This window comes from Canis lupus, chromosome 17, assembly GCF_011100685.1.
Source record: "Canis lupus familiaris isolate Mischka breed German Shepherd chromosome 17, alternate assembly UU_Cfam_GSD_1.0, whole genome shotgun sequence".
In the NCBI taxonomy this organism is placed as follows: domain Eukaryota; kingdom Metazoa; phylum Chordata; class Mammalia; order Carnivora; family Canidae; genus Canis; species Canis lupus.
In genome coordinates this window covers 9,092,819-9,113,170 of record NC_049238.1, presented here as the reverse complement: position 1 = coordinate 9,113,170, position 20,352 = coordinate 9,092,819, and the positions used below count along the sequence as shown (strand labels likewise).

The following is a 20,352-nucleotide window of genomic DNA, read 5'->3' as shown; positions in this document are numbered from 1 at the left end:
CCCATCTTCTTCCAAAATTAGTTCTTTAAGATTGGTCAGACTATTCACTCCTGCCGGTATAGGAATCTGTACATTCTAACTGTAGGGCACTTTTCTTGGCACAACGAAAACATCACTACTGCTCTTCCCAAAGCAGTACCCAATGAGAAGGGTGGATTTTTCTTCACTATTGTCTTTCAAGGCTGCCTCTAAATGAGACTATTATTTCTGACTTGGACTCATATTCAGACTCATTCTGTGAAAGAACTCTTCTATGAAGGATTTTCCCTGCTTCGTCAGCTGGAATAGGGATCTCCCCACATGGCCATGGTGTCAATGTGTGCACCCACTGATGCATCAGTGGTGGATGACATGGTTATCAGCGGTACGTGCTCATGAAGCTTATTGTGCTTTCTCACATACCACTTCCTTCTTACAGTGTATTGTAGTTGGTCATGTACAATTTTATGACATGGAGTGTTTTGACAGAATCCAGCTCATTGCAGACAGTTCAGTGCCTAGAGTAACAAGCAATCCCATGGACAAGTGCTCTATTATCCTACCAGGGTGAAGAACAAGCCAGAAATCATTTTTCAAAAGGTGTTTATTTCTCCACTGCATGTATGCTGCTTATGTCCACTGGGTTTTTTGCTCCAGAATCTCAAAGCTTGCTCTGTGATTCTTTTACTTGGTCTTGTCTTTGGCTTTTCAAGGCATCTTTTCCCAGAACTGGTGTATTTAATATCTTAGGGTCTGCTTGTCATGTGGCCCAGGTGGAAGGGCTCTTCCCTTCCACAACTATAATCTACTTGTTACAGAGAACTTTCCTGTTCTGAACCTCACTCAAAGCTGATGGCATCTCATGTTATCCATTACATAGACCACAGTAGTATTCTTAGGTGGCAATTATGCTGCCTCGAGAATGTGAAGAGGCCTACTAGATGGCATGCTTCTTTTTTTGTGTACTAAGAAGAATATTATGGAATAATTTGTCTTTTAATTTGGATAGGGTAGTAGGTTGAATGATGGCTCTCCGAAAGATACATCTATTTCTTAATCCTCATAATTTATGAAGGTTATCTTTTTTGAAAAAGGATCCTTGCAGATGTAATTAAGTTTAGGACCTAGAGATAAAGAGATCACCCTGGATTGTCTTGGTATGCCCCATATCCAATGACAAGTGTTCTTACAAGAGACGCATGGGGGATTTTGCAGACACAGGAGATGGAGGCAATCGGATCATGGAGGCAGAGATTGGAGTAATGCAGTCACAACTCAAACAATGCCTGGGGCCAGAAGCAGGAACAGGTAAGAAATGAAATTTCCCTTAAAACCTTTGGAAGAAGTATGGCCATATCAACCCTATAAATTTGGACTTGTAGCCCCCAGAACTGAGAAAATAAATTTCTGCTGTTTTAAATTATTCGTTTTATGGTAATTCACTATAGCAGCCACACAATACCAATACATATGGAATCCTCATTTGTCCCCAAACCAGAATATTTTACTCATACGGTATCCCATCAGTCTTTGTAGAGTTTATCTCTCCCCTCAAACGTAGATGCATTTTATTAAGGCTTAAACAAGGCAGTCATTTTTGCTCATCTCGTTTGATAAGCATGTTTTATCAATGTTGTGATTCAATGTGATGATCTATGGGATGTCAGGTGGCCTAGGATCCCTACAGACTACAGTATTGACAAGATGGAGGAATGAAGGAGTTAACACATCACCTTGGGGGGACAAGTATGAACCTATAGTTGTACCTATTCAGTGTAATACGAACTATGTTTGGTCTTCTTTTCTGATGAGGATAGAAAAGAATAACCATAATCAATGGCCACAAATCCTACATTAAGACCATGTTCACCCATGGTATCAAAGATATTTAATCTGCAACAAAAACTGCAATTTCAGTTGGGATGAATATGGTGAATATGGAAAGGCCATTTCTGGAGGCTCAGAGATTTGGGGAATCTGAGATTTTATGGTGGTACGTTATCTTTATCCAAGATTCAGCTGGTTTCTGCGAAAGACTGATGAATTAATTGAGGATTTGATGAGGACTACTCCCTAAGCATCATTTAGTGACTTGAGAATGAAACTAATTTTTGCTAGACACCTGGACTGTGATACTGCTTTTTATTTACTATCTGCAGTTGGCGGGAGGATCAGTTTCAGAAGGGTCTGGAAAAGGGAGATTTTGTACACCCACATTGATTGGACATTTATTGGACATTGGTCAGGATTTGGCTTATTTATTTGGACCCATTCCAACATGGGGGCTATGATGACTTTTTGGGTCTCTAATATCAATGTTAATTTGGGTTTTTGTAAAAAAGTAAAGGAGTTCTTAGTTCTAAAACTGGCTCAGGTCCAGAAGCTATGCAGGGTGTGTGTGTGTGTGTGTGTGTGTGTGTGTGTGTGTGTGTCTATACACACACCCATATATACATACACATACATACATATGCACACACACATGCATATGTGGAGCCAACTGTTTTCAGGCTCCAGGTAATTCATCCTTGATTTCTTCTGATGAGACAAGCTGAGTATTCTACTTATTGGCTTTCCATCTGTTTTGACTCTAAGGACCCTGTTTTCTTGATTATCTTTATAACTCTCTGTGGGTAAGGCCTTCTTGCTTGTTACCACAATCTTGGCACTTGTTATAATAGTTGTGTTTTATCTGTATTTTAACAATGAAGTGCTACAACCTGGACTCATTGGGGATCCTATCATCCTCATTGCCATGAGTGAGTCTATTTCTGTGATGTCCTCTCCCACTGTCAACCCTGCCTACAAAAGGGAGCCACCATTTAACTTCTTGCTGATGTTGGCCCATCATCAGCACATTCCTTATTTCTTCTGGAATTTCTTGTGGAATATAACTGTACTGTGAGTTTTTCATACATTGTAGATCTCCTTCAGCATGTCCTCTTCTTGAGACTTTTAATCCCATTAGACATAGAAATTCTGGTATTTAGAAGATTTATTTATTCATGATAGACATAGAGAGAGAGAGAGAGGCAGAGACACAGGCAGAGGGAGAAGCAGGCTCTATGTTGGGAGCCTGATGTGGGACTCGATCCCGGGTCTCCAGGATCACGCCCTGAGCCAAAGGCAGACGCTTAACCGCTGAGCCACCCAGGCGTCCCAAAATTCTGGTATTTAGACCTCACTTCCTAGGTATGATTTTTTTCCATGCTTCTAAGAATTGGTCTGCATGATTTCCAGAACCAGTTTTTCTGTCACCAGGTTTTGCTAAGTGTTATATGCTGCAAGTTGGGAGAGTGGTCCCAAACAACTAAAGCCAACGTTATCCACTGTTGTACTTCAGCCTCCTCGATCAAGCACCTTCATAATCCAATTCCCCACTAGTCACCTGGCCTCAGCTGGTCCATGTTAGCAGGTCTTAAAACTTCTTTGGGATATACTCTTTTTCTTTCCTTACAAGGTTCAGCGTATTCCTGGCTGGATTACGCTGCCATTTACATTAGTTATTGGCTTAATGGCCAGGAAGGAAGATAGGGCCAGATCCTGAGGGGGCACCTGCTGTCTTGCAGGGGAGAGACTTCTGAGTGGGTTAAGAGAGAGGGAAAGGCCATTTCTGGAGGCTCAGAGATTTAGGGACTCTGATATTTTAAAATATTTAAATTTTCAGGGACTTCAACCCACATGTTTCTGACTCCATGTATCTAAGTCCCGTTTTTCCCCAATCAGACCCTTCACCTAGGCATAAACAGTCCTTGGTTATGAGTTTGACCTTCTTTGTAGCTCAGCTACCATGATGATTCATTTATGGGTGGCTCTCCAGCTTTCTCTGCTGTTCTGCTGCAAGAGATTAGAGCCCTTTTATTTACTACCACAGACACTGTGGCTTTCACACTTGGCTTCTTAATCAATCTTAATTTCATTATTATGTTTTTCCAGATCTTAAACAGCATCTAATGATAGCAATATAGTATCACTGCCCTTATATACTTTATTTTCTCCATCCCTTTCAGGTGCCTGATGAACTATGCCAGCTAATACAGTCCCTTCTGTTGGTATGCATCCCATCTCACCTCCAGGGAATGTTTCAACAAGTGGCTACTATCTGGTGCCGGGACTATATGTGCATCACCAACAACAAATGACTGCATCCTAATTATCACCTGGGTGGTGAGTAATACAGCTACCAAATCCCAACTTAGTCCTGCCTACGTTAATCAACTCTTTGGATTCACCAGGGTACAGACACCAAAATAAAGTTTAATGTTCAGCAAGTTTATTAGAGTAAGCTGGTAATCAATCTCCATGGAAGGGAAGCATAAAAAGTAGGATTGGAGAAAATGGAAAGTTGAGCTAGCATGCAGGTGCAGTCTCAGCCAGTTCCATCAGAACTTTAGTTTAGTTCCAGCAGAACTCAGGAACTAAAATGGTCCATCAGAATTGCCCTGAATTGGACTGAAATGGTTGGGTCTTTATGCCCCTCCCTTTGATTGGCATGGATTAAGTCATTGGATGTAAGTCATTCTTGGAAGAGCATGACCTTGGGTAAGGTGGCTGTCTGTGGCTGAGGCAGTCCTTGAACAAAATAATGGCTGAGGGTAATCTTCCAACAGCTCTACCAAGAGCTGGAGGACTGACTCCTTTAGCTCAGGAGGGATACGAGTACCACATCTCTTTGGCTACCATGCCTTGACTCTGCCTAAGGAAGATGTGGGGAGGAAATTAGGATTCCTTCCATCTCCTGAAGGACCAGCTTTACCCTGCTATTAAAAAGTCCTAATAAATCCAAGAATAATTACTGAAAATGATTATCCTTAGATATAAGTAGGGAATATGGAAGCTATTATATATTTTTTAGTTTTTAATCTATTTATTTTTTTAAGATTTATTTATTTATTCATGAGAGACACAGAGAGAGGCAGAAACACAGGCAGAGGGAGAAACGGGTTCCATGCAGGGAGCCTGATGCGGGATTTGATCCTGGGACCCAAGGATCATGCCCTGAGCCAAAGACAGACACTCAACTGCTGAGCCACCCAGGCATCCCTTAGTTTTTTAGAACATGACAGAATAGTTTCAAAATGATCCACTCGATGGAAACTGGTTGTCTCCGAACTGTTAAATACTATGCCAGGTGGCAGTGATTCCAAGATACATGCATCAAATCCAGTAGGGGAGACAGACAAAAACACACTTGGCATTAATATTGTTCAATATGTGCTATAATTAAATAATATCTCAATTAGAGTGAGAGCTCAGCAAAAAAGCACCCAAGGAAAGCTTCAAGAAGAAAAGGCCCTCTGAGCTGAGACCCACTCACTGGATGCTTGTTGAATAAATTCTGTGGATGATACAGAAGTTGAGTGGATAAGAGAATTCCAAGCCAACTTTGAAGGTCTTCAAATGATTTCCCCCATGTAGAAATCCATGTGTAGTCCATTATGAGAATTTATTAGGCGAGGTTAGAAATAAAAGGTGCTATCATACTGCCTCCCATTGTTTTGTAAGGAGTATTGACAACAGTCTATGGAGAGTAACAGAGGGCATGGGCTCCTTGAAGATATTTGAGCTGGTAGGTGAGCCACCTATTAGTGGTTTGCAGTAGGTCCCCCTGTAGAGGTGAGATGAATGGAATGGTTAAGGCAAGAATGTATGTCCATCTCCACAACCAAGTGAATCAGTATCATGGTTTCCCACCACATATAGATGAGAACACTGATCGTGAGAACCTTGGATGACAAGCAGAGGTAGGATTTGAACTCAGTCCTGGCTGTCTTCCAAACTCAGCTGGTTTCCCTGTTACATCATGCATGTGATCAAGGTGACACTACTTCAACTGGCTACACTTATTTCTGTCATAATAACTAGGCAGCAGTAACTATATTTTTGTCTCTTCCCTTTTTTGGTAATATTATAAGATATTTAGGAAGTGAAGACACTCGCTGGACTGTGAGGCAATTTGTCATGACCAACTATTAGGTCTGAGCTGTCCCAGAGCCTCTGACAGTACAGTGTTCTGAGGACTCCACAGGAGGTAACGACAAGGACATGCATATGGAACAAGGCAGCGCATGGTGGTGCATTTCGGCACTGTGTACACTAACTTATTGATTTGCTGCTCTCTGAGCCCAAATTAGCTCCCGCTGGTAAGCAAAGTCACTGGTTCTGTTGCCCTCTTCCCACCCCCTGGGAACATCTTTTCCAGATACTGCTATCACCTGGAACCAGATCTGGTTTCAGTTACCTGCTCCTTGACTATCTCTAAGCTATGGAAAGAGTTTTTTAGCAGGAAGAGGGTAGCTGCGTTTGTCATGGGGCTTCCTGTGCACAGCTGCGAAAGCCTTCTCTGTAATAGTCTGATAACTTGGACAGAAATTTGCAAAAATTCTCAGCGGAGCCCCCTGAGCTGTTGCCCAGTGTAAAATCGTCCCCTGGTGTAAGCCTAGAAGGATTTTATTATTATCACTCTTATTTTAAGGAATTACCGAAGATTAGCTCAGCGTATGCCTTCTGCTGTAAACCCACCAGTGCCCTCATGCCCCAGTCCTTGCAATTCACCGAAAAGTGTTCTTCATCACCTGCTGTTGGCAACCAGCCCCCAGCAGATCTGACTGTTGGAGGAAGAGATCTGCTTCTGGGAAATAAGGAAATCCTTGTTTTGCAGGCAGATGGATTTGCCTGTGAATTCCAGCACCTCTATTGTCTAGCTCCCCAAATTCCTTTATATGTCTCTTCTGGTCTCTCCTGTGTAGGGTGAGAGCCTTGCTCTCCCCAAACGAGCCACCTAAGCTAGGCCACAGCATGTCTCAACCCCAATCGCTCTACATCTTGGAGGGCACAAGGAGACTGTGAGAGACAGCAGGACATTCTCAGAGGAGGAGAGTAGGTGTGTTGAACACAAATGGGCAAGAGGCAGTTTCTGCAGGGCCTGGGTCCTCTTCCGGTTTGCTTCTATGTGTAAGGGACCTGGTGTTGTTTGATGTGTAACATTACCTGATTTGCCTTCCTTGTGAACCTACTTCTCTTCCCCAACAAGAAATAACAATCTGAACTCCTCACAATCATGATGAAAATTAAGAGAAATCATGTATTTAAGGTGCCAACCCTAGAGCCTGGCACATAGAAGGGGCTCAACAATTAGATAGTCAAGGAGTCTCCTTTTTCTTCACTCTATATGGATTTTAGAATTCACCAGGTGATTTTATAGACATCTGTCTTTAATAGTTCAAAGTCCTGGTGAAGAAATTAGAATCTGTGTTTATATGCTTACTTAACAGATGGGGAAAATCAGGGCCCGGAAAATTGGCCAAAGCCCGATAATCCACACGTGTACTCTTCCCCCCTCAAAGCGTGGTGGGATGACGGGCAAAAATTTCTTCCTCTTTCATGAATTTCAGATGGGGTGAGTCTCATCAGGGAGCTTTAAAATGTTGATTAATTTTGAATTGCCACTTTTCAGAACCTTGCACTCTGGAGAGATGAGAAGTTCCCTGTTGCATTCTTTCATCGTATTTGGAGCCTCCCTCCACAGCCTGTGAGTTTCAATATCATCTGAACCCTTCTACTCTCCTCTGCTGAGAAGCCAAACTGAATATGATTTATTGCATAAAAATCAACATCTATTAAGTGATTTACAAATCTACTTTCCATTCATTCCACTCATTCCTTTCCACTTCGACAAGAACATCACATATGGGATGCTTTCAATAGAAAGTAATTTGAGAAAATTGACATTAAAAAAAAAAAAAAGAAGGCCCTTATGCTTGTGGCTTTCTAGGTGCTGTGAGTGTAAAAAGGGGCATTTATGGACTGGGACCCTCAGAAAACTGAGACCTTCACAAGGCTGAGACCCCCACAAGGCTGGGACCCGCAGAAAGCTGGCCTCACAAAGCTGTCCCTGGACACTCAGAAAGAATGATTTAGCACTGCTTACCCAGGCCCAGGGGTTGGAGAGGGAACCTTCTAGCACACAACTGTTACTGAGCTATTGAGCGAGCAACAGAACAGTCCTGTTATGCGTGGGGAGGTGCAGTGGGTTGATGGCAGGGATCATGCTGAGAGTCACATCCTGAGCTGTAGCAGGGAAAGCATAGAAGCCAGAGGTTAAAGAGTGATTGAAGCCAAGTCTGCCTTGGAATAAAAGAAATTGTCATGTTAAAATAGAGTACTATGCTTTCCCTTTGTGAAATTTTATTTAACATTTGTTAAATCTTTGATTAATATTTCCATCAAAAGAGAAGTAAGAATAACACTGGCTCATTGGCACCCACAATGTGTGCATTTTGGAGAAATCATTATGTCTACTTTGGGTCAATGCCTCTGTGGATGCTGACAAAGCTCCTCGTAGGCCATCAACTGCCTTTGGAAGCACTCATCTTAGCCACCCCGACTTTGTTCCTCACCAAGGCTGGTTGCACAATTTTCTGGGCTGACTGCAAAAAAAAAAAAAAAATATGGGACCTCTGGTTTAAAAAGCAGGAATAAGAGTATCATTACAATTACAAATAAACGTGTATTCTTTTTCTTTCTTCTGTGGTTTCTGTACTTGTGAGGGTGTTCTTTATTTGTCATTTGATGCCATTCTAAGTAAGGAAAACTTGAATTTGCACTATGCAGTATAGCATTAGGTAACACGTGAGACACATTCAGCATCTATGTACAATCGCTGGCTCCCACATGCATGTCTATTTCATTTTTATGGAACAGTGGAAAGATGGCATGAAATAAACTCAATTTTTTAAATCCCACTTCTTGATATATGCACATTCTATCCTGCTCCACCTTTTTAAAAAATTATTATTGTTTTTATTTTTTTAAGTAATCTCCATGCAACACAGGACTTGAACTCACAACCCAGAAATCAACAGTTACATGCTCCACTGACTCAGCGGGCCTGGTGTCCTTCCCCCTTTGACTTACTGATGAGAAGGGCAGACTGGAAGGACGGGGCAGGGGTGGGGGGCAGCAGGGGGTTGCCTTACCTCACCCTTTCTTTCCTTGTCATCATTAGGCCTCATATGTGATTGGCTAATACAGGGAAGTAATGTGGCCATGAGAAGACATAATTTCTTAGACCACCACTGCCTTTTTTCTGCATTCGATGCATGTCCTGGTTTGAAAGTGTGGCTTTTCACTGCTGCTCACTCAGCAGTAGACATAACAGGATCTCTTGTAGGTACTTGGGGACTCATTGAGCTCCCGTGCAGGGCGGGTCCATTGGAACTCTGTGCCTATGGGGCGTCCCAAACATATTTGCAAATGAAGTCATGGGGAAAGGTGGACACACATTGTGCAAATCTGCTCTCAAACACGCTCCATCATTGCATATGATTTCACTTAGGGAGCATAGGTACAAAAATCAATTTTTTTCAGAATTTCAAAATGGCAAGTCCAGGAAAGCATTAAACAAAGCCTGGGTCCTTTCAAATATGGGCCTTAGGGGCTCTATCTGGACTTTCAAGGTCCACCATGACTTGCTTTCCTTCCTATTTGTGTCTCTGACCTGAAGTTACATATATGATGCATTTCTAGATCTTCCTTGGTCATGTTCTGCAGCAACATGTTGATTACATTTTATCCAGCTTTTTTGGGTAGTCATTCAAGGATTTCAGACAGTCCCCCAGGACCATCACCTGACCAGGATATGCATGGGCAGAGGACTCACAAATGGAACTTTATAGCTCACTGTTAATGCATGCACAAGAGCCCAGCAACATTTAGAAATTCTTTAATTTATTGACTTTCTTCTCTTCCTTCCCAGCCACTAATGCAACTCTTTCCTCTCTCTTTCCTACTATGCCAATTCTTACAAATATCCACATGACTAACGAGAATCTCAATTTCTTTCTTTGTGTGCTTCTCACCCTCTGGGGATGATGGTAATGGACATTGGAATGCAGACAGATGGGCAGTGGGGGAGAGCACCAGCAGAAGTCTGAGTCTTGGATTATCACCAGTTGTCAAATAATAAACTGCCGAAGGACCAGTGCCCATCGTGTGCCTGTATCCAGAACAGAGGATGTCACATCAAAATGAAGTTCCTGGGTAATGACCATTCTCTTCCAAAGCCCTTTGGGGAAATAAAAACATGTTTTAAATTTTATTTATGCTTCTTTTTAATTTTGGTGGAAATCTAATCATTTAAATATGTGCTCATTGTCACCCCTTAGGAAAGTCCTTCAAACCCTTGTCAAAATACCCATTACACAAGAGAGAGTACATTTTCCCTTCTGTCATCCCAGCATCGTATTCAAACTTTGATCTATCATTTTTCTTACATTATGCTTTTACAACGTTCAGGATGCCTTGTAAATAATCCAAATAGATTCGCAGAAAGCAAATCAGTTGTTCCTGTCAGCGTGGCATCAAGCAATCCCCAGGAGTAAAATGCTCATTAGCAGTTATTACTTTGATGACATCATCAGTAATTTGCCTCATTCACTTTCTAACATGTTGTAATTTTGCTTTGAAAATGCTGCCCATAACAAAGAGTTATTGGCAAGGGCTTTGAACTACCACATCTCAAGCCGTCTTACACTTTAACTCTTCTAGCACTGATACTTTCTTGCCAGCCTGTGGCTTGAGGGAATGGCTGTGCCATCCGAGGATCCCAAGTGTGTACAACTATCATCTCGAGTCCCATGGTTGCAGATCACGACAGCCTCCTATCAAAACCCAGGCATCTGCAAAACTGTGAAGCTTTAAGCAACAAGAGGGTAGTGAGAGGAACACACAACTTTGAGTCAGAAGATCCATATCTGGCCTTGAGCCTCACACACGTTATTTGAAATCTTTGGGTCACCTACGACTACGGTAGCCACACAACAGCTTAGGCAAAATAGGGATTTGTACACATTGTACATATTCGTTGAAGCATAACAAATACAGTAAAGGTATAAAATTCACAGGGATGTTGCTTGGTGAATTTTACTAAGGAGACAAGTCCGTGTGGACCACGGAAATTAGGACATGGGACCTTGCCAGGACCCCAGTGGCCATCCTCTTGTTCTATTCCAGTTATTATGCTCGCTCCCCCAAACTAACAACTAACCTCTATTCTTACTTCAATCATTAGGTAGGTTTTGCTTGTTTGTGGAGCTTGATGAAATTAAATCATACTTTTTGTGCTGATTTGTATTCATATTCTTGCACTCAATATTATGTCTGTTCTAGTCAATCCTGATGTTTCTTGTGGCAATAGTTAAAAGTTGGCCATGGCAGCATAACTGTTGATTGTGTACATTTGGAACAATTGACCAATTGATAATTGTATTGTTTCCATCTTGGAGCTTTTATGAAATATGTTTCTAGGAATGTTTCTGTGCCTATCTTTGTATGTATTGTGTGTGTGTATTTCTGTGGGGCACATCTCTAATGTTGAAATGGTTGGATCATGGGCTATATGCAAATGCTTAGCTTTATTTTAGGTGATATTACCAAAAACTTTTCTAAATTGATTATGTACATTCACCTTTCTACCAACAAGAGTTGTTTACTTCCTCACCGTCACTTGGTCTTGATAGATTTTTTTGTTCCCTTGAGTGTGTGGTTTTCTTTTTTCAAATTCAATCTTTCAGATAGTGGTGTCTTATGTTTTAGATTTTAATTTTTATTTACATCATCCTGTTCATCCAAATTCTGAAGGGCTTTTTAATAAGTTCTTTTGAGAAAATATTTTATAAGAATATTTATTCTATGACTTAGTGTATGCCCTTTTTCTAGAAGAAATTTTTAAAATTTCATACACTATCTTTCTTCTTTGTACTTATTTTTCTCTTCTGTGATTTTTGAAAGTAGCAGGATATTTATTTATTTATTTATTACTATTTATTTATTTATTTATTTATTTATTTTTTACTTTACTGATCTTTAATACTGGCAACATTACTAGATACTTGTCTTTGCCCCAGTATAGCATATACAAATTCTTGATTACCTGCCTGTCTTCGTGGAAGTTTCTTTTATTTTTCCCTTGAGCTTCACTTTGTGGACTGGTGACTCCTGGTGTCCCTTGGCGGATGCTTCTGTTTTCTTAAGGAGCTTCACATGCAGTCATGACTGTTTTGATTGGTGAATGTTTTCTTACAATTTTATATAGTTGTGTTATTATAAAAGATTTTATGCTGACTAGTCCAGGGTGTAACCTTCTTATGTAGGCAGAGAAAGTGTGTTTGTGTTGGATTGCTCTCCCAATATGGATGGCCTGACAAACACAACAGTTTGATGCCACCATTCCCTTGGGCTCTCCTTTACTGTTGTTTCTCTCCCTCCCTAGCCAGAGGAGGGGCAATGAGTGGAATTCATTGTTTAAACAAGCATTACAGAAAAAAAGACCATAGAAAGCTTCTTTTTCTATTTCCTTCTAGATTATTCCCCGTCTCAGGAGATGACCAAATCCCATCAAGTTTTTATCTTGTTTTGTTGTTGCTGTTTAGTGGAAACAATTAGTTGTGATCTGTTTCTACTCTACCCTTCTCTGAAGTGTACGGGGTGAATTGCTGAGGACTCACAGTTTTTCCTTCTTTGGAGAATTTCCCATCTATGGTGTTGGGGAGAGGCATGGAGGCTTCAGAACAGCTGCATTTCTTATGTGATGGATCAGGGCTCCAAAGTGAGTTTTCTGGGAGACACAGAGACAGAGAAAGGAAGAGTCTATACCACCTTTGCACATCAAGCTTCAGAAGTCACATTCATCCCTCTTGACACCTTGCCCTTACTGGGCCAGCCATCAAGCTTACCAAGACTTGAGGTGAGCATACATATGCTCTGCCTCCTGACAAGGTTCTAGAGAGACATGTAGAGACAGAAGAATTGGTGTGACCATTTTTTAGAGAGTATAATCTGCCACACCGAGTCCAACCTATTATTCAACGTTTCTAGAAGAAGAACACTGTGGCATAAGCAGATTGAAAGTGAGAATGCTGGTGGTATGCTGAGTCTTATCCCTCAAACACAAAGATGAGCTCAGGACCCTCTCAGAAGGGAGTTAGGAACTCCAGGGAAGGAATTATAGCTGTAAAGACTTTGCAAGTTGCTAAAACTTTGCCACTCACCCTGTGTATTGCCATCACCCTGGGACTTGACTTTAGGATTAATGAGGAAGAGTGTTAGTTGTATTGTTAGTTGTAGACAGATTCATGCTGCAACTGTTCCTAGAGATGGAAGGAAACTGTTCCTTTCTGGAAGGAAATCATGAGAGGTGTCTGCTCTCAAAGGAAGTGCAAAGAGCAAAATCTTGGGTCCTGCAGCAAAGAATCACCATGCAGGATGGTGGGTGGCTAGGATAGCCAAGCAACAATGATAACCTGGTGACCGGTGGATCCAGCTAACTCCTATCCAACCATGCTCTTTTAAACGGGGGTGGGAGTGGGGGTGGGGGGGTGGAGGGATGGCGATTGGGAGGGTGGGGAGGTACTTTCTGCTGTTGGTTAGCTGATTTACACTCAGAAAGATGCAGATTAGTCACTAAAGAACAATAAAAATAGTTTACCACTTACTTTAGTGCCCCTTACCTGTGCTAGGTGCTTCGAGTTCCTTACTTAACATTTCACAGCATCTCCTTAAATAAAATAAAATAAAATAAAATAAAATAAAATAAAATAATAAAATAAAATAAAATAAAAAATAAAAAATAAAATTTCACAGCATCGATTTAAGGTAGTAGCTATCTATACATTTCATAGGCAGGGAAGCTGTCTCAAAAGGTTAATCATCTTGCCAACATCACATAAATAGCAAATGGAAGAGTCAAGACTTATGCCAAAGTGATTCTGATCTAAAGCAATTCAGAGATCTCCAAATGTGAATTGAGAGATGGGCTATACTGGTTGGGAAGAGATTGAGGAAGAAGGTCTCTGGTTGCCCAGAGACTACTGGGCCAGCTGAGATCCCTGGAATCCTTGCACTGTAATAAATGTGAAGGGGATCATAGCAATAGTGAACAGAGCTTTACACCATCCTCATGGGGGCTCAGACTGTGCATCATGCCTGCAGACACTCCTTCGAGTTTGTTAACTAGAGGTTTAGAAACCTCTGTCAAGATTTGTTTTCATCCATTGTTTTAAGGCAAAGAATGATTTAATGATTCATAGATAAATTGATACCCCAAGCTAAGGGCTTCACACATTCAACATCAGTTCATCCTCACAATGGCTCAGGGATGCCTCCTGTTGTCCTTGTGAACAGGTGTGAAAATTAAGGACCAGAGAAGGTAAGTAACTCCCAGGCTTCTGTGGCTGCACAGCAAATTCTGGTGGAGGCTGAATTAAGATGCAAGTTTGCTTGCCTCCAAAACCTGAGCTCCTTCCATCCTACCGTGATTCTGCTGGGAAGACCCCTCCTCCCTTTAGCCTCCCTGACCCACATGGAGGGTAATGCATCCTTCAGAGCTCACATCCTCTTTTCCTGGAGGACTGTTTTTTCAGAAATCCATTTGTCTTGGCTCCTTGGGGCTGCTTCCTCCTGACTTGTGACACAAGCTTTTCAGCTCATTTGTCCCTCGAACCTCTTATTAGGGAATCCAGGGTGGAAAGAGTTCTAGGTACAGTTATAGTGCTCCCCCCACCTTCCTATTTTGCTTTTATTTTTAACTGCACTCCTTTCTGACAGGAACTCTGTTTGTCCTGACTTGAGTCTGATGTTATGAGTCATCGAGGAGATATCATATGCTGATTGCTGAACCACGTTATTATTTTTCCTTTTTCTATGACTCATTCTCTTCAAAATCTCTAATTTATGATAAAAGTCAGTAAGATGTAAGCACAGAAAATGTTTCTAATGGGCTATCTTATTATGTTTGGGCCCACTTTGTCTAGTCTAATTCTTGAGGTGAACAGTGTACATCAGCACGCCTCTTAGAAAGAGCTAGAGCCTGTGGTCAGGACTTGGCCCTATACCTCAGCAGGCAGGGCAACTACAAACCAGCATGGAGCTTGGATCATAGGGCAAGTTCAACCTATGGCCTCTGTTGAAAGAAGGGAGAGGCTTTAATGAGATATTATTAATGCTTCTTATATATGTACGACAAAATGGCAAAGAGCCATGAACCTTTTTTTGATGTACGACGTGCCTAATGAAGGAAGCTTGTAAGCTGTCTTCCTCTTAAAATGTCTCTGAAAAATGAAGCAAACTCAGAAGTAAAATAATAGTATGGTTCTTAGGATTATGGTGTAAACTAAAAATGTACTTGGGCATGAAAAGAGATGGGAAGGTTGCTTTTTGCTTTTTGTTTGTTTTTTGTTTCTCTGGTTCACTTTATTAGATGAACAAGGAGTCATAATACTAGTCCAGGACAGGAACTGTGAAGGTGTTATCCAAAACATCACCACCTTCCACAGCTTCTGGGATGGATGCAGCCTCTGCAGGAAGGGTCTGCAGTTACGGGGAGCTCACCACACACTCATGCACACAACCACCTGGAGTTCACTGACTAATGACTGAACACTGACTCTGTGTCCTGATCTCAACTAGGAAGCAAAGATTCAAAAGTGACAACCATGCCTCTGGGCCATCCTGGCCTTAGGGGGACAGACTCCCTACTCAATGCCACCCTCCCCTGCTATTTATTCCCTGACTCCCCAGCCTCACCCTTGCCTTCTCCTGGAGCCTGTGCTGTGGCCAAAGCAGGTGACCGAGGCAGCTTCAGAGAGCTATGGACATGGCTTTTCATCCCCTGGGTGGCTGATCTGCGTCACCCTCTATCAGGCAACATGTCAGTGCCACCACCTGGGAGCTCCCCGGAAGCCCCAGGACAAGCATTTCTGGCAGAGTTGCTGTGGTTCAGTGGCTGGATGGCTTCCAGCCCTCTTCCTTCAACATATAGTTGAGCTGTTTCCCTCCTGTTAGGGACTGAATTGTGTCACCCTACAAATTCGTATGATTGTATTTAGAGAAGGGACCTTTAAGGAAGTAATGAAGGCTAAGAGAAGTCACAAGGATGGAGTTCTGATCCGATAGGGCCCATGTCCTTATAAGAAGAGGAACCAGGAATGTGAATGCTTTGAGCAGAGGCCATGTGAGCCAGATCTTGAAGGGGAGCCAGGAGCTCACAGATGGACCAGGGAAGGCAGAGAGTCCCAGCGAGATGAGTGGTATGTGTGGCCTGAGGAGATGTGGGAAGCGAGGTGTGTCTGAGGAAAGGCAGGTGCTGGTGTGTTTACAGCCCCTGCTTCTAGGTGATGAGAGGGAGGGCCATGGCGGGTGGCATCAGGTAGGATGTGGTCAGTGGATCTCCTGGCACAGGCAGCCAGCTGCCCCCAGAAGAGCTGGGCCAGTTCCTGGGCTCTCCGAACCCACATTCTTTCTGAGAAAGTCTTTAAGCCATGACAAATGAAAGGCAGAATGTTTTTTTCTAATTTAATTTAAATTCAACTAATTAACATATAGTGAGTGTATCATTATTTTCAAAGACAGAGGTCGGTGATTCATCAGTTGCATACAACACCCACCGCTCATTCCATCAAGTGCCCTCCTTAATGCCCATCAGTCACCCAGTTACCCCGTCCCGCCCACCTCCCCTACAGAGACCTTCAGTTTGTTTCCTAGGGTTAACAGTCTATGGCCAAACCACCCTGAGCTCTCCCTATCTTGTCTGATCTCAGAATCTAAGCAGGGTCAGACCTGGTTAGTACTTGGATGGGAGGCATAATGTTTTTTTCCACCAGCAGTGGCCAAGGGAGTCCCGGGTAAAACACAGCCTTCCCTCTTCTGAACTTCAGGTTTGAGGAAATGGCCCCCTGAAATAAAGAAATTAAACTTTGGTTCCTACGGATGTGTCCTCACTGACATTTTCACTATCCAGTCGAGGCAGAATGAGGAGAGGTATGCAGCTTTGTAAGATCATCTGGTAAATAACAGAACGTGCATTGAGTCTCAGATCTTTGTGGGTCCAAAGCTATTTTCCTCAACCCTGCTCCTTCCATCAAATGCTGAACTTTTAGAACAAAATAAAAGCAATTCAACATACTGTGAGAACTTATTTTTCTGAACTTCGGAAACTGTCCAACAACTACCCAAATTACCTATGACGAAACAGTTCTAATTTGGAATTAGTGACTCTGTCGTCCCTGAGTGAGTTAATTGAATCACCTTATGTGGTAAATGCATGTATGTGTTTTGAAAAATAATATGCATAAGGTGCTTAGACCAATACCTTGCATACAGTTATCACTCAGTAAATGTTGGCTAGTATTCATACGAAAGAATAACAGTATTTTCCTGATTATACATATCTCTAGATATTAAATTCATTTATTGTATGCGTTAAATTAATATAGAGAAAAGTATATACTATATACAAAATTTATTAATTTTAATATATGAAAATAAATGTATTTTCTAGGTATTAAATTCACATATTCCCTGAGCTTCAATATCCTCTAGGCTCTCAGATCAGTTTACATCTTTAAGGAAAGAGTTTACATTCCATAGCTATGAATCAATGAGCCTTTGTTTACAAAATAGTATGGCAAATGGTATAATCTTTGATAACTTTGTCATCTTTTCTCCAAAGCAGAGAAAAATAATTCAGCCTCTTTTCTTGCAAAGCTAATTGATTTCTTTTAGTTATTAATAGTTCAGACAAACTTTCAGCATCATGACTTTTTATCAGCAATGCCATGGAAATAGTTACTGTGGTCAAATTTGGCAAAACCACCATCACATTTCCTTTATCTAAAAGCTCTAAGATTTCAGGTCTTTTCAAGTTTTTCAAGTTTCTTTTAAAAACTTTGAATTCAGAGACAACATTCATTAACCAGCTGGTCATGCTGCTTTGGTCACAAAGGTGTATTGTGAGTTTGTTATTTTTGATGGTGTTGGTATTTTTAGTCACATTGACAAGAATTTAAAGTTATTTTAATAATTCTGGTTCATTCTATTCTCTTCTAAAAAGAAAAAATATAGGGTACTTTGATTGTATATGCTGTGCTATCAAATATATTCTTGGGAAGGATAGAACTTCTGTTTCAAATTATCTGCTTATAATTTTACATGTTTGATGATTGAAAGGATTTCCACAGATTAGCTTCTGGCTATGTTCATCTTGAGACCTGTTTCTCCACTGTGCCTTGCACACTTCTGTGGCTGTGGAGTAAGTTTATGTTGTGGACCAGCCTCTGGTCCTGCACTTTTGTGTCAGGCACTGAGTGAGTCAACACAGTGGGTGGCGGGAATATTTCTAGAATTCATTTCCACACCCGAATGATTACAAGAACTCAACTGCTCTGGAAGTGACTGAGACATATGCATTCATTTCAATAAACCCAAACTAACCCCAACTCACATTCTTCCCAGTGAGATCCTCAGAATGCCCATGGCCACTGTAACACCACCCAACACAAGGGTAAGTTTGGCAGAGAAGATAGAAGGGAAAGACAGCAGTTTTAGTTGATTGTGATTAAAGTATCTCACTTTTACAAATTTTATAAAACCATATGACTCTAAACAACACTGTAATGGCCCCTCTGAGGGCCCTGGATTTTGGGAGGGGCCCATCCACATCAGGGCTCTAGGGCTTAAGTTTCACTAAATGTGCAGAAAACACACCCTTGGGTCCATGTTTGGAGACTTTGTAGAATAACAGTCTGATTTACTTCCCTCTGGAAAGCCCTGAAAGGGATAACAGGACCACATACTAAGCCCCAAACCATTACTGGATATCTAGATCTTTCTATGAAGATCTCTTGTGACCATGAAGCCTAGAAGGTCTGGACATAGATGTCATCTTTGAGTCCATGTGCTTTTTGGCATCCATACTGTCTGCTTACAGCTTTACTCATTCAAATGGTTCTGGGTCAAGAATAACAGTTTCACACCACCAATCCATCTGCCCTCACCTACAGTTCCTGAACACTGTGGTCTGATCAAAAGCAGAGAGACTTGGAAAAACCATGGCCCCCACAGGGGCCCAAACTGACTATAAGATCATCAGATGTCAGTAGGGAGGACTGAGTTGGGCTCTGACGAATAAGAGGGTCTGATGGTTGGAAGGTAGAACACGTGACTCCCAGATATGTGGAGGTTTAGCTGAATGCTCCGAGGAGTTGTTCATTTGAGGGTCACACTCTCCTAAATCTAGGTTCCTTGGAGATTCATGCTCCACAGTCCTACAACCAGGGTGGTTTTCAAGAAAATAAAATAGGACCATTTCACTCCTCTCCCTTAAAAGCCAAGCTTCTGATGAACGTTTGAATAGAGTCCCAAAGCCTTCAGCTGATATCAGAGCCCTTCACAGTCTAGCCTCAGCCACCAACAAATAGCATCACCTCACGTGCTAGTCATGGCACCTGCAGGAGTCAGGGTTCTCCAGGGAAACAGAGCCAATAGACTATTCCCACCTGCATCATTTCTATAATTTATATCTCTGCCTATAGCGATTTCTATCTTTTGAGACATTTAAATTACCCATCACCATACCCTTCCCAGTTTGGTTTATAATGCTTATTTCTACTTTTGCCCATATCCTATTGCTCTACAGTTTGGGTCTACTGAGAGAGGCTGTAAACTCCTTTAAGATTCTGTTAGTCAGTGTCCAGTAAGAAACCACTTCAGGTGTTTCAAGAGAAAGAGTTTAAAGCAGGGAAGGGGGTATTACAAGGGCAGGGAGAACAGAAGAGAAAACACAGGATGTGGAGGGGGGAAAGGAAGGATGATTTTACCTGGAGAGCAGGACACACTGACACCATGGAACTGAAGTCCTCAGGTCTACCTCTGTTACTGAGCTTTTAGAGACACTTCTAGCAGCCAATCCTGAGTCTCTCCCCAGGGCACCGTGTGGGCCATGGCTGAAGCTACAAAAGAGTCTGCTTCTACTCCAGCCCCTGGAATCTGCAATCCCCTGATGATATGCCCAGCTCTATCCAGCAGCTTCACCACTGTCAGAGGCACAGACCTCCTGTTTCTCTCCCCTGCCGGGCAGTCTGCAGCCAGCACCTCTCACTGTCTGAATCTAATAGGAAACCCACTGGCCAGGGTGCTTGGCAAATGCAGTTTGCAAACTCACAGCTTCAGCATGTAGGCCAGTGAGTCTTCTACTTCGGAGGGTCACCTGGGAGTTCTGATCCGGAGGATTTTACTGTTGCCTTCATATTTCTTTTTTCAGCCTGTTTGTCAAAGCAGCGGTAAAAGTTTTAAATAAGTTAATCTGTTGCCAAGCAACTCACTTTTATATCAGCACACTTCCCATTGCCAGTGCTGGCATTTTTAATTTCTTCAGTGACAAAGTACTGGCAGGTTTTAAGGAATGAGACATACACCTACAATACTCAGGGCTTTTTTTTTTTTTTCCCCCTAAAAAAGTGCTTGTTTTCATTACTTTAGATACAGGCCTCTATGAAGCTGAGGAGTGAAGTATCTGTCTTTTCAATCATGTATTTTCAA

The 20,352-nt window shown here is 41.9% G+C and overlaps 2 long non-coding RNA genes across 5 annotated transcripts; one reads left to right on the top strand and one right to left on the bottom strand.

Annotated features, from left to right (window-relative positions):
* The first annotated feature begins 1,160 nt into the window (after positions 1-1,160).
* Positions 1,161-10,037, top strand: LOC111090499. Of its 2 annotated transcripts, XR_005371802.1 has the most exons (4): positions 1,161-1,287; positions 3,990-4,146; positions 7,436-7,510; positions 9,876-10,037. It is a non-coding gene; the product is annotated as an uncharacterized LOC111090499 (long non-coding RNA). The 2 variants fall into 2 exon arrangements; XR_005371803.1 differs by lacking the exons at positions 1,161-1,287; positions 3,990-4,146 and adding an exon at positions 4,945-6,122.
* LOC106559885 lies at positions 8,209-20,092 on the bottom strand. 3 transcript variants are annotated; one of them, XR_005371800.1, is made up of 5 exons: positions 19,632-20,060; positions 13,488-13,534; positions 12,486-12,595; positions 9,840-10,045; positions 8,209-8,408 (listed from the first exon to the last, which is right to left on the bottom strand). It is a non-coding gene; the product is annotated as an uncharacterized LOC106559885 (long non-coding RNA). The 3 variants fall into 3 exon arrangements; XR_005371801.1 differs by lacking the exon at positions 8,209-8,408 and having other exon boundaries at positions 9,688-10,045; positions 19,976-20,092; XR_005371799.1 differs by lacking the exon at positions 8,209-8,408 and having other exon boundaries at positions 9,688-10,045.
* Positions 20,093-20,352: the final 260 nt, after the last annotated feature.